We start from the raw sequence: 18346 nt of genomic DNA, 5'->3' as shown, positions 1-18346 counted from the left end.
ATAACACCTTAAGACACAAATCAATCAAAGCCCTAATGTCACCTAGATACTCCAATGTCACCTCAAGTATCTGTGAGCATGATTATATGATATGCATCACACAATCTCAGATTCATCTATTCAACCAACACAAAGGACCTCAAGGAGTGCCCCAAAGTTCCTACCGGGGAATCACAACGAAAACATGTGCCAACCCCTATGCATAGGTTCATGGGCAGAACCCGCAAGTTGATCACCAAAACATACATCAAGTGAATCATGTGGTATCCCATTGTCACCACAGATACGCACGACAAGACATACATCAAGTGTTCTCAAATCTTTAAAGACTCAATCCGATAAGATAACTTCAAAGGGGAAACTCAATCCATTACAAGAGAGTAGAGGGGGGAAGAAACATCATAGGATCCAAATATAATAGCAAAGCTCGCGATACATCAAGATCGTATCACCTCAAGAACATGAGAGAGAGAGATCAAACACATAGCTACTGGTACATACCCTCAGCCCCGAGGGAGAACTACTCCCTCCTTGTCATGGAGAGCACCGGGATGATGAAGATGGCCACCGGAGAAGGATTTCCCCCTCTGGCGGGGTGCCGGAAAGGGTCTAGATTGGCTTTCGGTGGCTACCGAGGCTTCTGGCGGCGGAACTCCCGATCTAATGTCTGTTCTGGAAGTTTTAGGATACGTAGGTATATATGGGTGAAAGAAGCACGTTGGTGGACCGAAGGGGGGGGGCACGAGGTAGGGGGCGTGCCCTAGGGGGGTGGGCGCGCCCCCACCCTCGCCTCCCTTCTTTCCTGACATGCACTCCAAGCTTTTCCGGTAGCTTTCCTTCCAAAAATAACTTCTCCAGTTGATTTCGTTCCGTTTCAACTCCGTTTGATATTCCTTTTCTTCGAAACACTGAAATAGGCAAAAAAACAGCAAATCTGGGCTGGGCCTCTGGTTAATAGGTTAGTCCCAAAAATAATATAAAAGTGGATAATAAAGCCCAATATTGTCTAAAACAGTAGATAATATAGCATGGAGCAATCAAAAATTATAGATACGTTGGAGACGTATCATACCTTTCAAAGATGCATGATGGCTATATTCTCTGACTTTTGTGAAAAGATTTGTGAAGTTTTCATGGATGATTTTTCCGTCTATGGATCTTATTTTGATGATTTCTTGAGCAACCTTGATCGAGTTTTGCAGAGATGTGAAGAAACTAATCTTGTCTTGAATTGGGAAAAGTGCCACTTTATGGTTAATGAAGGTATTGTCTTGGGGCATAAAGTTTCTGAAAGAGGTATTGAAGTTGATAAAGCCAAGGTTGATGCTATTGAAAAGATGCCATGCCCCAAGGACATCAAAGGTATAAGAAGTTTCCTTGGTCATGCCGGTTTTTATAGGAGGTTCATTAAGGACTTATCCAAAATTTCTCGGCCTCTGACTAATTTATTACAAAAAGATATACCATTTGTCTTTGATGATGATTGTGTAGAAGCATTTGAAATACTTAAGAAAGCATTGATCTCTGCACCTATTGTTCAGCCACCTAATTGGAATTTACCCTTTGAAATTATGTGTGATGCTAGTGATTATGCTGTAGGTGCTATTCTAGGGCAAGGAGTTGATAAGAAATTAAACGTTATTCAATATGCTAGTAAAACCCTAGACAATGCTCAAAGAAATTATGCTACTACTGAAAAAGAATTCTTAGCAGTTGTATTTGCTTGTGATAAGTTCAGACCTTATATTGTTGATTCTAAAGTAACTATTCACACTGATCATGCTGCTATTAAATATCTCATGGAAAATAAAGATGCTAAACCTAGACTTATTAGATGGGTTCTCTTGCTACAAGAATTTGATTTACATATTGTTGATAGTAAGGGAGCTGAGAACCCCGTTGCAGACAACTTGTCTAGGTTAGAAAATGTGCTTGATGACCCACTACCTATTGATGATAGCTTTCCTGATGAGCAACTAAATGTCCTAAATGCTTCTCATACTGCTCCATGGTATGCTGAATTATGCTAATTACATTGTTGCTAAATTCATACCACCTAGTTTCACATATCAGCAAAAGAAAAAGTTCTTCTATGATTTGAGGCATTACTTTTGGGATGACCCACATCTTTATAAAGAAGGAGTAGATGGTGTTATTAGACGTTGTGTACCTGAGCATGAACAGGAACATATCCTACGCAAGTGTCACTCCGAAGCTTATGGAGGACACCATGCTGGAGATAGGACTACACATAAGGTATTGCAATCTGGTTTTTATTGGCCTACTCTCTTCAAGGATGCCCGTAAGTTTGTCTTATCTTGTGATGAATGTCAAAGAATTGGTAATATTAGTAGACGTCAAGAAATGCCTATGAACTATTCACTCGATATTGAACCATTTGATGTTTGGGGCTTTGACTATATGGGACCTTTTCCTTCCTCTAATGGTTATACACATATTTTAGTTGCTGTTGATTACATTACTAAGTGGATAGAAGTTATTCCAACTAGTAGTGTTGATCATAACACTTCTATTAAAATGCTTAAAGAAGTTATTTTTCCAAGGTTTGGAGTCCCTAGATATTTAATGACTGATGGTGGTTCACATTTTATTCATCGTGCTTTCCGTAAAATGCTTGCTAAGTATGATGTTAATCATATAATTGCATCTTCTTATCACCCACAGTCTAGTGGTCAAGTAGAATTGAGCAATAGAGAACTCAAATTAATTTTGCAAAAGACTGTCAATGGGTCTAGAAAGAATTGGTCCAAGAAACTTGATGATGCATTATGGGCCTATAGAACTGCATATAAAAATCCTATGGGTATGTCTCCGTATAAAATGGTCTATGGAAAAGCATGTCACTTACCTCTCGAACTAGAACACAAGGCATATTGGGCTATTAAAGAGCTCAATTATGATTTTAAACTTGCCGGTGAGAAGAGGTTATTTGATATTAGTTCACTCGATGAATGGAGAACCCAAGCCTATGAAAATGCCAAGTTGTTTAAAGAAAAAGTTAAAAGATGACATGATAAAAGGATACAAAAGCGTGAGTTTAATGTAGGTGATTATGTATTGCTATACAACTCTCGTTTAAGATTTTTTGTAGGAAAACTTCTCTCTAAATGGGAAGGTCCTTACGTTATCGAGGAGGTCTATCATTCCGGTGCCATAAAAATCAACAACTTTGAAGGTACAAATCCTAAGGTGGTGAACGGTCAAAGAATCAAACATTATATCTCAGGTAATCCCATAAATGTTGAAACCAATGTTATTGAAACCGTAACCCCGGAGGAATACATAAGGGACACTTTCTGGAACGTTTCAGACTCCGAAAAGGTATAGGTATGTGGTACGGTAAGTAAACCGACTCCAAAACAGTTCTAAAGGCAATATTTCTCCGTTTTGGAATATATAGAAAAATAGAAAAATAAGAAGTAGTCCGGGAAGGACACGAGGGCTCCACAAGGGTGGAGGGTGCACCCCCTACCTCGTGGGCACCTCGTGCGCTTTCCGGACTCCGTTTTCTTACACGACACGTATTTTGGTCGGTAAAAATTCATTATATAATCTCCCGAGGGTTTTGACCATCGTATCACGCAAATATCTCTTGTATTTGTTTCGAGCTGTTTTCTGTCAGGGTTGTCAAGGCCAGGCATTATGTCGTCTCCCTCCTCCTCCAACCATGAGGGCAATGATGCTTGGCTAATGGAGATAGAGCTGAAGAGAGAAGAATCCATGGAGATCAACAAGGATGAAGGGATCAAGAAGTCACTTCCCGCCTCCGAGCTGGATTCACAATGGGAGAACTGCAGAGCTCGGCTATTCCAAACTCAGTTATCCCTTCCAATGTTAGATTTCTTTATTATGAGAATATGAAAAAGAGTGTCACTGGTTCTCCCGTAGCTATGCTGCACCCTTGGGTGCAGGGAGCTTTGGCTGTTACAGGAAACCTCCGAAGGGAAATAATGGACCTCAAGCAGCAAGTCAATAAGCTCGAGGAGGAGAATCGTATCTTGAGGGGCATCATCGCCAAGAACATCACATCACCATCCCCGAAAAGAGAGACATAATCACATGGGTATGGGCACTCCCCTTGGCAACTGCCAAGCTTGGGGGAGTGCCCTGGTATCGTATCACCATCACTTTTATCTTTACTGTTTTTCTTAGTTCGATCCTTTTGGTAATATCTTGATCTAGTAGAATAAAGTTTATGGCATGATCTAGTTTTGAGTTTTGCTTTATGATCCCTCTATGTAATCGAGTCCGTGAGCTATATATAATAAAGATTAGTGTTGAGTCAAGGGCTTGATTATTTTGCCATGATCCTAAGTGAATAAAAGAAAAGAGAAAGAATAAAAAGAAACAAAGAGATCATGTGGATCTTATGGAGAGTAATGAGCTCACATAGAAAAAGTATGATGAATAAAAGTTGTCGAGAGTTGACAAACATAGTTTTGGTCATCGTTGCAATTAATAGGAAGTAATAAATAAATAGAGGTATTCACATATAAATATAGTATCTTGGACATCTTTTATGATTGTGAGCACTCATTAAAATATGACATGCTAAAGAGTTGACGTTGGATAAGGAAGACAACGTAATGGGTTATGTTTTCTTACATCTGAGATAAATTATATTGTCTTGGATCCTCCAACATGTTGAGCTTGCCTTTCTCCCTCATGCTAGCCAAATTCATCGCACCAAGTAGAGATACTACTTGTGCTTCCAAATACCCTTAAACCAGTTTTGCCATGAGAGTCCACCATACCTACCTATGGATTGAGTAAGATCCTCCAAGTAAGTTGTCATCGGTGCAAGCAATAAAAATTGCTCTCTAAATACGTATGACTTATTAGTGTTGGGGAACGTAGTAATTTCAAAAAATTTACTACGCACACGCAAGATCATGGTGATGCATAGCAACGAGAGGGGAGAGTGTTGTCCACGTACCCTCGTAGACCGAAAGCGGAAGCGTTAGCACAACATGGTTAATGTAGTCGTACGTCTTCACGATCCGACCGATCAAGTACCGAATGTACGGCACCTCTGAGTTCAGCACACGTTCAGCCCGATGATGTCCCTTGAACTCCGATCCAGCCGAGTGTTGAGGGAGAGTTTTGCCAGCACGACAGCATGGTGACGATGATGATGTTCTACCAACGCAGGGCTTCGCCTAAGCACCGCTATAGTATTATCGAGGTGGACTATGGTGGAGGGGGCACCGCACACGGCTAAAAGATCAAAGTAATCAATTGTTGTGTCTCTAGGGTGCCCCTGCCCCTGTATATAAAGTGGCAAGGGGGGTGTCCGTGTCAAAACCGGCGGATCACGGGTAGGGGGTCCCGAACTGTGCATCTAAGGCGGATGGTAACAGGAGGCAGGGGACACAATGTTTTACCTAGGTTCGGGCCCTCTTTATTGGATTTCGGGTTCCGGCAGACCCTTGAGGTTCGAACACTGGGGTGCGCACGGATATTTCGCCTCCTACCTACCTGCACCCCTCCGCCTCGCTAAGATCTAAGCTAAGGAAAGAACAACACAAGAGACACAGGGTTTATACTGGTTCGGGCCACCGTTGTGGTGTAATACCCTACTCCAGTGTGTGGTGTGGTGGATTGCCTCTTGGGCTGATGATGATGAACAATACAAGGAAGAACAGCCTCGCGAGGGTCTGTTCTTTGCTGGGGGGGACGAACTGCTAGGAGGAGTTCAGTCACCCTTCTCTCTCTCTGATTTCGATCCGATCTTTGATCCTCGATCTCTGTCTCTAACCCTCCTTTTACCTTGAACCCCCACCCCGATCCTTGTGGGTGGCTGGTCCTATTTATAGGCAATGGCCCTGGGCCTCTTCCCAAATATTGAGAGGGAAGGGCGCCAACAATTGGCCATTTTGAAGGGGAACATCTAGTACACTTATCCTGACTAAAGTTGGTCCTCGCCTGCACAAAGCTCTGGTGGTGACGCCGTCTTGGGCTCCACGATGACCTCTGTCTTGCGGTCCTCCTGGTCTTGGTCTTGTTGCACCAAAACGGCAACCTTTGCCTGATGCCTCGGTACTCCGCGGCTGCGCTTGCCCCCTTTGCACCAAAGGGGAAAGGAGGACACTGTGGGCTGGCGCCCGCCTGGCACCCTTGGTCGTCATGGCTTGCGTCACAGGCACCTCGTGAGGTACCCCGCCTTGATCTCTCCGCCTCCTCGTGAGCCAGCCTGGTGAGGCCGTGCCTGAGGAAGCTCCGTGTCATCCGCCCTGCGAGGCTTGGCCCCTCGCACGGGTCTTGGGTCTGTGTTGATGAAGATGGGATATGCTGGGCCCCCCTTTGGGCCACGCCGTAGGCCGCAGGCAGGCAAGTCTGGGGACCACCGTTCCCAGAACGCCGACAGTAGCCCCCGGGCCCAAGGCGCACCCGGACTTGGCCGTGCAGGGAGGCGAAAGGGTAAGCGCGAAGCGCCGCGGGCCCTAACAGCCTGCGGCCTTGGGCGCCGCGTGGCGGTTGATTGGATGTGGGAGTCTCCACTTCCCCATGGCGCCTCGGCAACTGCACGGATTGGACAAGTCCCTGCATGCAAAGCGGGTCATGATTACCTGCGATAGTGGGGGCCGACGGTTGGCCCTCGCCGGCTATAAGTACGGATCGGCGCACGCCCTTCCAGTTCATCCCCCTTTGCTTCTCCTTCTTCTTCATGGCCCCGTCGAGGAGGTTCTCGGCCGCAGAGTAGGGGAAGGCTCGCCGGGTAGAGCCTGCCTCTCCCCCGCCCAAGAGTGGCCGAGGGCGCCCTCGCAAACATCCTGTGGCCACCACGGCAGCTCCCCGCGGCCGCAGAGACGATTTCCAGCATGGTGACGGGCGGACTGCTGGGGCCGGGGGGCGCGCTTCGGTCGCGCGTCCCCCTAGGCCGCGCTTCCGCGCTGCAGAGGTGCTGCCGGAGTTCGTTGTGTGGTCGGCGGAGCCGACTAGCACCCGGCTTCCACTTCCTCGCTTCCTCCTCGACGAGCTCCCGGCTGGCGCCCCGGGCGGCCTCTGGCTCCAGGCTAACGGCTGCTGCAGCCGGGCCTCATGGGCTTCGTTGGAGGTCTCCGCAACCGGCAGCCTGGCCTTGGCCCGCGGTTGGCAGACGTTTGCCCGCGCACGTGGCCTGAGCCGTCAGTGCACCCTGCACTTCAAGTTCGATGGCGATGCCACCCTCTACGTGAGGGTGTTTGGGGAAGATGGTCGCTGTGTAGGGTGCTGCCCTGAGGACGACGACTGCGGCTGGGAACCCAGCTCCGGCGATGATGGAGAGGACAGCGCTCGCGCGACTGGCGGCGCTCAGGGTTCCCCAAGCTTCTCCGGTTCTTCTTCAGGCGTCGACTCTTCTAGCGGTGGCCGCGGTCAGCCTCCACACCGTCGTATCTGCTTGGGAGGCGGTAGCGTGTCTGCCCGCCGTCGCACCTCGGTGAAGCGCGAGAGGGAGTCGGCCTGAGCCCCGGGGGTAGCTCGAGTCTTCCCTGCAGGCTGGTGTGAGGCGAGCTGCACCTGATTCGTTCTTTCTTTCCCATTTTCCTGCGTAAAAATACAGTAGTGTGGAGCCCCGTGGGGGCGTGTTTGGGTTATTGCTGTTAATCATCGTTTTGCTTCCGTTATCGTGCCTTCCGGCTACGTGCCCGCGCGTGGATAGTTCCCGGCCCCAGCCGTGGGGGGTGACCGACCCAGGCCTTGTGTTCGTGTCACGGTGCCCGTGGGGCACGGACTGGAGGAGTGCTCCTGTAATGGACACAGGTCGCGAAACCTTTGAACGACTAGGACAGGAACACTCGCGAGGGCGCTCGGCTGCCCCCCTTGCGAGGCCTTGCATAAGAGAAATCGAGGCAGGAGAGTGAAAAGTCGAAGAACCACAAGCCAAAGACGGCAACAACTTCAATAAAACTTCGAATGAGAATGAACAAGCCAACTGCGGAAAGCAAATGAAAAAGCCGCGTCCGGCACCTAATCTAGTCTTCGACGTCTTCTCACCAGCGCAGATCTAAGTGCTGCCACTGGGCATTGGAGGGAGCCCCAGGGCCTGAGGCCGGCGCTCCTGAGACTCCGGGGCGTGTACAGCCCCAACTCATTATTACGTGAGAGTGTCACGGGCGGCGAGCTTCACAGGCGTTGGCCTTCTGCACAGGCTCCGGGCCTTTTCCAAAACGCAACAGCTTCACAGGCATTCGCCTTCTTCACAGGCTCTGGGCCTTTTCCAAAACGCGAGAGCTTCACAGGCATTCGCCTTCTTCACAGGCTCTGGGCCTTTTCCAAAATGCGAGAGCTTCACAGGCATTCGCCTTCTTCACAGGCTCTGGGCCTTTTCCAAAACGCGAGAGCTTCACAGGCATTCGCCTTCTTCACAGGCTCTGGGCCTTTTCCAAAACGCGAGAGCTTCACAGGCATTCGCCTTCTTCACAGGCTCTGGGCCTTTTCCAAAACGCGGCGGCTTCATAGGCATTCGCCTTCTTCACAGGCTCTGGGCCTTTTTAGGGGTAGAACCTCCGGAGGTGCTGGATGTTCCATGCGTTCTGGACCGGCACCCCCTCCTGAGTCTCCAAGCGCGCGGAGCCGGGCCTGGAAACATGAACAACCTTGAACGGGCCCTCCCACATGGGAGAGAGCTTGTGCAATCCCTCCCTGGAGAGAACCCGCCTGAGCACGAGGTCCCCTACCTCGAGGGTTCTGGGGCGGATGTTGCAGCAGTGATATCATCGCAGTGCTTGTTGGTACCTCGCCGCTCGCAGCGCGGCTTCTCAGCGACGTTCCTCCCCCAGCATGAGGTCCATCCCCCGCATGGCGTCCTGCTGCGCCTCGTCGAACGCCAGGACCCGTGCGGAGCGACGTCTGACCTCGTGAGGGAGGACTGCTTCGGCTCCGTAGACCAGGAAGAATGGGGTCTCTCCAGTCGGCTTGGTCGCGGTTGTGCGGATGGACCACAACACGGGCTGAAGCTCACCGTACCAACCTTTGCCGCAGGCCTCCAGCTTCTTCTTGAACGTCCTGGTCTTGAGGCCCCTCAGGACCTCTGCGTTGGCTCGCTCGGCCTGGCCGTTGCTTCGGGGGTGCGCCACCGAAGCGTAGCATATCTGCGTTCCAAGGTTAGCACAGTATGTTTTGAAAAGGTTACTGGTGAACTGCGAACCATTGTCCGTGATGATGCGGTTCGGCACCCCGAACCGGCTCACGATGCCCCTAATGAACTTGACCGCGGAACCCGCGGGGATGGTGCGGACGGCCTCTACTTCAGCCCACTTGGTGAACTTGTCCACGGTGACGTAGAGGTAGCGGTAGCCCCCTGGCGCCCAAGGAAACGGGCCCAGGATGTCCAGCCCCCAGACAGCGAATGGCCACAAGAGGGGTATAGTCTGCAGGCCTCCTGCCGGCTGATGGATCTACTTGGCGTGGAACTGGCAGGCCTCACAAGCTTTCACTAGTTCGACGGCGTCATTGAGTGCGGTGGGCTAATAAAACCCACTGCAGAACGCCTTGCCGACGAGGGTCCGTGATGATGCGTGATGTCCACAGTCTCTGCCATGTATATCTCCTAGCAGTTCCTTTCCTTGCTCCCTGGAGATGCATCGCAGGGATACACCATTTGGTTGCTTCCGGTAGAGCTCTCCATCCTTGATGCAGTATGCCGTGGCCTGCCGTGCTACACGCTCCGCTTCCTCCTCCTTCTCCGGCAGGGTCCCTTGTGTTAAGTAACTCCGGAGCTCCGTGATCCAGCACCCCTCCTGAGGTTCCATCGTCAGGAGCAGGCATGCTCCTGAGGCCGGGACACAGGCCGGGGCTCCTGAGGCAGGTGGCTGGGGGAGCTCCTCCCGAGGCTGAGCCGTGTTTGACAATGCCGGCAAGGCTGAGGGCTTGAAGAGCCGCTCCTCGAAAATGCCAGGCTCCTGAGGTAACCGCCTGGATGCCCGTTTGGCGATGTCGTCAGCCTCCTGATTGGTGCCACGGGGCACATGCTACAACTCCAACCCCCAGAATTGCTTCTCCATCCTGCGGACCTCCGGAAGGTAGGCTTCCATGTGCTCATCTTTTGGCTCATACACCTTGTTGGAGAAATTGACAAGGAGCTGCGAATCGCCCTTGATGGTGAGGCGTTTCACCCCCAGGGCAGCTGCGGCCTTCAAGCCTGCTATTAAACCTTCATACTCTGCTATGTTGTTGGAGACCTTTTCACCTTGCTGGAAACAGAGCTGCACAGTGTAGTAGAGCTTGTCCTGAGTGGGCGATATAAGCACCGCCCCAGCCCCAGCGCCATGCCTGGAGAACGCCCCATCGAAGTACATGACCCAGCCTTCTGGCGCCTTGCTTCCCGGGGAGAGGGACCGATCCTCGTCGGCCTTCAGGCCTGGTGCCTTCGTCCATTCTGCCACAAAATCCGCCAATGCTGCTCCCTTGATGACTCTGGTCGTGCTGAATTCGAGCTGAAACGCTTGCAGTTCTATGTTCCACTCAGCGACCCTTCCAGCTGAGTTAGGGCTCCTAAGCACTCTCTCCAGGGGGTATGACAAGACGACCTTGATGGGATGACCCTGAAAATAGTGCTGCAGCTTGCGCGAGGCCACCAGTAGCGCGAGGAGGAGTTTCTGAGGCATGGGGTACCGTGCCCTCGCGTCCCGCAACACCGTGCTGACGAAGTACACTGGGTGCTCAATGAGGTTGGGTGCGTCAGTGCTGGTGGCTCCCTTGGGAGACCATGGCGCCTCCTGAGGCAACGAGGCCTCCTGAGGCTGGCCATCTGGGAGAGGGGCCTCTCCCGCCTCCGGTGCACTCCTCTGTGGCGGCTGATCCTCCTCAGCCGCGGTGGCGGTTTCTGTGGGCCTTCCTTGTTCCTGTTTTGCCTTGTCCCGGGCTGCTGCTGTGGCTTTGATGCGACACTCCTCTCTAACCGCCACCAGGGCTGCGCTGGCGGAGTAGGGAGTGGCGGCGAGGTAAAGCACCAGGGGCTCTTGAGGGCACGGAGCCACCATGACCGGTGGGCTGGTCAGGTATCTCTTGAGATCCTGGAATGCCTTGTTGGCCTCTTCAGTCCACTCAAAGGGCCCCTTTTTCTTCATTAGCTGGAAGAAAGGCAGCGCTCGCTCCCCCAACTTGGAGATGAAGCGCCCTAGCGCGGTCACGCGCCCAGTGAGCTTCTACATTTCTCTGAGGGTCTTTGTTGGGCTCATGTCCTCGACCGCCTTGACCTTTTTCGAGTTAGCCTCGATGCCTCAGTGGGACACGAGGAAAACCAAGAGCTTGCCCGAGGGGACTCCGAACACACACTTCTCCGGGTTGAGCCGTAGGTCACTGCGTTAAGGCTCGCGAAGGTCTCCTCCAAGTCTTGTATCATGGTCCTGGCCTCCCGTGACTTTACCACAATGTCATCAACGTAAGCCTCAACATTCTTCCCGAGCTGCGGGCCCAAGGTGATGTGCATCAGCCGCTGAAAGGTCGCCCCTGCGTTATGCAACCCGAATGGCATGCATGTGTAGCAGTACACCCCACACGGGGTTAGGAAGGCTGTCTTTTCGACGTCCTCTACTGCCATCTTGATCTGGTGATACCCGGAGAAGGCATCCAAGAAGCATAGCAGGTCGCATTCCGCGGTGGAATCGATGATCTGGTCGATGCAGGGGAGCGGGAGCGGATCTTGCGGGCATGCCTTGTTGAGGTTGGTGAAGTCGACACACATGCGCTCCTTCCCTCCCTTCTTTGGCACAACGACAGGATTGGCCAAACAATCCGGGTATCGGACCTCGCGAATGACCCCAACGACTTCTAATTTGCGGGTTTCTTGGACGATGAAGGCCTGCTTTTCTATGGACTGCCGCCTTGCCTTCTGCTTCACAGGGCGCATGTTGGGGCACATGTTGAGGTGATGCTCAATTACACTCCTAGGGATCCCTGCCAACTGGTCAGGCTCCCAAGCGAATACCTTCTTGTTCGCGCGCAGGAACCCGACCATGGCCTCCTCTTGCTCGGGTTCGAGGTTGGCGCCTATGGTGAAAGTGGCATTGGTTGACCCGTCCTCATCGATGGGTATCTGCTTGGTTTCTGCCTTGTCTTGGGTGAACAACTGTTTCTTCTTGGCGGGTGCAGCCCCCTTGGGCTCGGGGGTCTCCGAGTTGGCAGGCTGTGCCGACGCCGCCGTCTTGAAGGCGAGCTTGAGCACCCGCAGCGCGTCTCCGGTGTCCCCGTGCACGGTGAGGACACTGCTGCTCCCGGGCATCTTCATGAGGTTGTACGCCGGGTGCGTTGCGGCCATGAACTGGGCCAGCGCTGGGTAGCCGAGGATGGCGTTGTAGGGGAGGCCGATGGGGGCGATGTCGAAGTTGACCAGCTCCGTGCGGAAGTTGCTGTAGGTGCCGAAGGTTACTGGGAGCCTGATCTGTCCCAAGGAGCTGGATGATCCGCCCCCAACGCCTGAGAAGGGCTGACTGGGTTGCAGCCGTTCCAGGGGTATGCAGAGGAGGTTGAAGGCCTCGACCGAGAGCACGCTGAGGCCCGCACCGCCATCAATGAGAGTTCTGGTGACGGCCACCTGGCAGATGGTGGGGGTGCACAGCATGGGGAGCGCACCCGAGCAGGCCGAGTTGGAGGGGTGGTCCTCTGAGCTGAAGGTCAGGCCGGCCTTGGGCGCCGCCCGGTCCGGGAGAGCCCCCTGCCGCGTGGAAGCGGTGCTGACCCGACGGATGAATGGCTTGACGTGGTGACTTGTAGGCGGCGCCTGCGAGCCGCCCAGGAGGGCTGCGACGACCGGGGGTGTTGGTGTAGCGTGATGGGCGGGGAAGAGGCCGCGGGGCTCTTCCCAAGAGGCCACGGAGGCCGCCGGCAGGTGGAGCAGCCATGCGCGCGGAGCACCGGTGAGGGCCATGGGGAGCCAGTTGGCCATGACCCTATCGTCACCTCCAGCTTCGAGGTTGGCCTCCTCGTACGCCAGCAAGAAGGCCAGCGGAACAGTCGTGCCGTCGTAGCGCGTCGTCGTCGTTGGCTTGAACTTGTCCGGCCGTCGTACCCGTTACAGGGCTGTGGCCAGGGCTCGGAGCCCCCTGGCCCCCATGCTGGCGCCGGCGGCCGGAGCGGGCGACGCGCTACTCATCGCGAGGCAGGCCGTGGCGGTGGCGGAAGGGAAAACTCCGGTGCACCCCTACCTGGCGCGCCAAATGTTGGATTTCGGGTTCCGGCAGACCCTTGAGGTTCGAACACTAGGGTGCGCACGGAGATTTCGCCTCCTACCTACCTGCACCCCTCCGCCTCGCTAAGATCTAAGCTAAGGAAAGAACAACACAAGAGACACAGGGTTTATACTGGTTCGGACCACCGTTGTGGTGTAATACCCTACTCCAGTGTGTGGTGTGGTGGATTGCCTCCTAGGCTGATGATGATGAACAATACAAGGAAGAACAGCCTCGCGAGGGTCTGTTCTTTGCTGGGGGGGGGACGAACTGCTAGGAGGAGTTCAGTCACCCTTCTCTCTCTCCGATTTCGATCCGATCTTTGATCCTCAATCTCTGTCTCTAACCCTCCTTTTACCTTGAACCCCCCACCCCGATCCTTGTGGGTGGCTGGTCCTATTTATAGGCAATGGCCCTGGGCCTCTTCCCAAATATTGAGCGGGAAGGGCGCCAACAATTGGCCATTTTGAAGGGGAACATCTAGTACACTTATCCTGACTAAAGTTGGTCCTCACCTGCACAAAGCTCTGGTGGTGACACCGTCTTGGGCTCCACGATGACCTCCGTCTTGCGGTCCTCCTGGTCTTGGTCTTGTTGCACCGAAACGGCAACCTTTGCCTGATGCCTCGGTACTCCGCGGCTGCGCTTGCCCCCTTTGCACCAAAGGGGAAAGGAGGACACTGCGCGGGCTGGCGCCCGCCTGGCGCCCTTGGTCGTCATGGCTTGCGTCACGGGCACCTCATGAGGTACACCGCCTTGATCTCTCCGCCTCCTCGCGAGCCAGCCTGGTGAGGCCGTGCCTGAGGAAGCTCCGTGTTGTCCGCCCCGCGAGGCTTGGCCCCTCGCGAGGGTCTTGGGTCTGTGTTGATGAAGATGGGCTGTGCTGGGCCCCCCTTTGAGCCACGCCGCAGGCCGCGGGCAGGCAAGTCTGGGGACCCCTGTTCCCAGAACACTGACACTCTTGATGGAGGTAAAACCCTACGTCCTGCTTGATTAATATTGATGATATGGGTAGTACAAGAGTAGATCTACCACGAGATCAGAGAGACTAAACCCTAGAAGCTAGCCTATGGTATGATTGTGTGTTGTCCTACGGACTAAAACCCTCTGGTTTATATAGACACCGAAGAAGTTAGGGTTACACAAGGTCGGTTACAAAGGAGGAGATATACATATCCGCATTGTCTAGCTTGCCTTCCACGCCAAGTAGAGTCCCATCCGGACACGAGACAAAGTCTTCAATCTTGTATCTTCATAGGCCAATAGTCCGGCCAAAGGATATGGTCCGGCTGTCCGAGACCCCCTAATCCAGGGCTCCCTCAGTAGCCCCCGAACCAGGCTTCAATGACGATGAGTCCGGCGCGCAATATTGTCTTTGGCATTGCAAGGCGGGTTCTTCTCCGATCTTCAAGTGTGCGTAAGTAGTGTCCGGCTCCATAAATGTTGAACCTCTTGGCTTCTGTGCCCAGTAAGGGCTATCTCCCACGCGTCGAATGAATACAAGGCGCCAAGGGTGTTTTTTACACTATCCCCCCTTGCCAAATAAATCAATTGTCTATTAAAGGGATATGGATTCTTAGATCTGATCTACACCTTCCTTCCCTTAGCGAATCCATCATAGCGCGTTTCAGAAAGATCCATTCCAGCGTGGCCGACCTCCGCAGCTCATCCTCCCGCCCCCGCAGCCCTAAGCTTGGTGATTGGGAGAGGTGTTCAGTCCCACATAGTCAATTGGTCGAACTGCAGACCAAAGGATTTCTTCCTCCGGCATACATGGTGCCCGTTCAAGCCGGGCTCGCCACCTACAATGGCGGGGAGCAAGCGGAGAACTTTCCCTGTCCCTCCATGGGGGAACGGGTTTGCCCTGTTCCTTACTTACTAAGGGGACTCGGATTTCCAATTCATCCGTTCCTCCGCGGGCTCCTGGAGTTCTATGGCCTCCAACTACACAATCTCACCCCTGCCTTCATCCTACACATCACTGGCTATGTTGCCGTCTGCGAGTTGTTCCTAGGCGACGAGGCTCACTTCGAGCTGTGGAAAAGGCTATTTTGCCTCGTTCCTCGCACACAGAGGGAATCACTTTATCAAGTGGGCGGAGCCAAAGTATGGCGCATCGCCGATACCGGATATTTGTCCGGTACCCCGAAGAAGCCATCCGAAGACTGGCCTTCAGAATGGTTTTATATGGAGGATGTTCCCCTTCCGGACCCTGTTCGGCAGGGTCTTCCTGAGTTCAGCAATGCTCCTCTGAAGAAGCGCCGAAGTTGGCGCCCGTGGAGCCCCCAGGTGGAAGACGACAGAGAAGTCCTTTATCTGACGAACCGGATTAAGGCACTGGCTCAGTCAGGATTGACAATAACCGAAGTTATGTCGATTTGCATAATGCGGGGAGTGCAACCACTTCAATATAGTGGGCACCCCTTGTGGTGTTTCAACGGGGAGGATGACGCCACCCGCTACGGGCGTAAGGGTCCGGGCGATGCTGCCGCATTAGCCAAAATTCTATCCGAACTGTTCAAGGGAGAGGAGGAGGAGTTCACCCGCATCAAGCCACGGGACGAATTCTCCATGTACAATCCTCCAAGTTGGGTAAGCGATACTCCCTTATTTCCATCTTCCCGCGTTTTTCATTGTAGGTATTCACCTTGCCAATTTACGGCAGGAACTGCGAAAGGCCGTAAAGGAGGTCAGCAGCCCTTCTCCACAACCGGAGGACCCTGACCGGGCCCTCGACTCCAGACTCGAAGAAGATCCGGTTATCTCCATGGAGCTGATAAACCAGCAGTTCTATCAGTTGAGCTGCGATGATGCCATGGTGGCCATTACGGCCGACTACCCCGAATTGCTCCCTGCATCGTATGTAAGAGAAACCGAAAATTCCCAACTCAAAAAGGTAGGATCCCCCTTTTGGACACTTCACCCACCATATTCACATGGCCTTTTTTACAGGGAAGGCATTCGGGATGCCCTGCAGCAACGCGCCAACAGGAGGCATCGAGGCAGGGTAGGCCAAAAAGGAAGGCGGTTAGGACGGAGACGCCGGCACAAAGGTACAACAAACCCCGCTCCGTGGTTGTCGTCTTTTTCAAAATATAATGATGCCCGTGGTTCTTTAACAGAAAAAATGCTCGCCGGAATATGTAAGGCAATGTCGCCGATCACGCTTCCACCAGTCGGGCACCAGGGCCGGACACGGAGGCAGAATCCGATATGGGGCAGGCGCCGAATAATCCCCCTATAGAGGATGCAGATAGGTTGTCTGCTACCAACTCAGAAGTGGAGAGCGCCATGAATCATAGGCGCCGCCGGGCCGTACTCCTTGACGCTTGTTTCTCACCAGAGGCGTTTGACGCCTTTAATACTGGAGAGGCGTACCTCCGTGCCTCTCAAGATGGTCTAGCCAGAGCCACAGATCAGTATGTAAAGGATGTACAAGTGAGTGAATCTGACGGTTCGTATGTATCAGTAGCCCCTGAGACTTGAAACAGTTAGCAGAACTGATTTAAGGATCATCTTTATTGTGCAGGTTCTTACAGAGAAGAATACTAGGCTGTCCCAGGAGCTGGAGGAATGCAAGACCCAACTGCGGGACGCTATTGCCGCATTGCAGGAATAGAAAAAGCCTCCTGCTGGTAACATTTGAAAGAATGATGGTTACCATATAGTGCGCGGCGTGGCTGCAAATCTAACAATAGATTTTGCAGATGAATCCGGAGAAAATCCGGGGGACCAACATGTTATGCGGCAACTAGAAGCTGGCAAACGCGTGCTGACTGAGGTTAGGTGGGAGAAAAACAATCTCCAGGACGCCAATATAAGGCTGAACGTGGAACTAAAAGACATTCGGGGCCAGCTTGCAAACTCGGAGAAGGAGAATAAGAGGCTTCGACGCGGCATTTTTAGTAAGTGCTTGAACGAATCCTTTAAAGGTATTCGGCGGAGAAGCCGACTAACAGCATTATGTCTGTAGGTATGCTGACGGGTCGTCCCACGGAGGAAATGCCCGGGTTTGCGGGGGATCTTCTGTTCAAGCTGTCACATCTGCATGAACAAGTTCGGCAGGTGATGCAGGGTGTTGCCCAGGCCTTGTGGCCGTCCGTCTCCTTGCCAGAGGGTGTTGCGGAGCTTGCGGAGAAGCTCAAAGGAGCGTGGCGGCGCTTCCGATTATGGAAGATATCAGCCTGCCGATAGGGTGCCAGAGAAGCCTGGGCCATGGTGAAGACGCGGTACACCAAAGCAGACCCAAATCACATGGCCGAGGTCGGACCTGTGGGGCCCGACGGAAAAGAGATTCCCGTTAGCTTAGTTTATGGGCAAGTAGAATTAGCCGCAAAGTATTCCCAGCAGGATTGTAAGCTAGACCACTTGTTGGATGGTATAGAAGAAGAATTTAGTCAGTCTGCATGACTATGTAATTGAAGTGACATGTATAATGCCTTCTAGCCGGATTGTAGATCATTTGTCGTTGCAGACCTTTTTGCTTCAGCCTCCAGGCACAACAGTCCGGAGTGTATCCGAATACCCGCTCGGTTATATAAGAACAGGGGTATGCATGGAGACTAGGCATAGGGGTCATTAGTGCTTTATCAGACAAGTGCCCAACTAGTTATGTTATATTACATGGGTAGTAAGAAACATCTTCCAGGGAGAATAGTTCCGTTAAGGGTTCCTTTCCCTGGGCAAGCATGCCCTAAAGTGCATGTCTGGACTGCGATAGGAAATGCAGGAGAAACATCTGGGGGCAGATATGAAAAAATAAAAAAAATCATCTTTTCTTCACCAACTGAATATTCCCTTAAGAACGCTAGCTTTCGGCTTCACCCAGTCTGAGGTACACATCCGGCTGACCCGGCGGTAATAATCGCGGAGGTGCTCCCCTTATGCCCTAGCCGAATTAACGGGAACGTAGGGCATAAATACAAGAGCCAGGCAACCTAGCTTGGCCAAAATTTAAGTCATATCGATGCATATAATGGTGAAAAAAGGTACATGCGGAAGTATAACACATGTGTTGAGCCTGAAGCCCGGATAAATAATTTAAGCTTCTATGAAAGAAGCCCCCAGGTATGAAGAATGCGGCTAGCGCATCTGTCATGTGCAAACAAGGCACAGGGTGACCCCTGAATGCCTAGAGAAATAAGAAAAAAAGAAAGAAAGGAAAACAAGACAGA

The sequence above is a fragment of the Triticum dicoccoides genome, chromosome 2A (genome assembly GCF_002162155.2).
Source record: "Triticum dicoccoides isolate Atlit2015 ecotype Zavitan chromosome 2A, WEW_v2.0, whole genome shotgun sequence".
NCBI lineage: Eukaryota > Viridiplantae > Streptophyta > Magnoliopsida > Poales > Poaceae > Triticum > Triticum dicoccoides.
The sequence above is the reverse complement of the archived record's forward strand: the minus strand, read 5'-3'. Positions refer to the sequence as shown.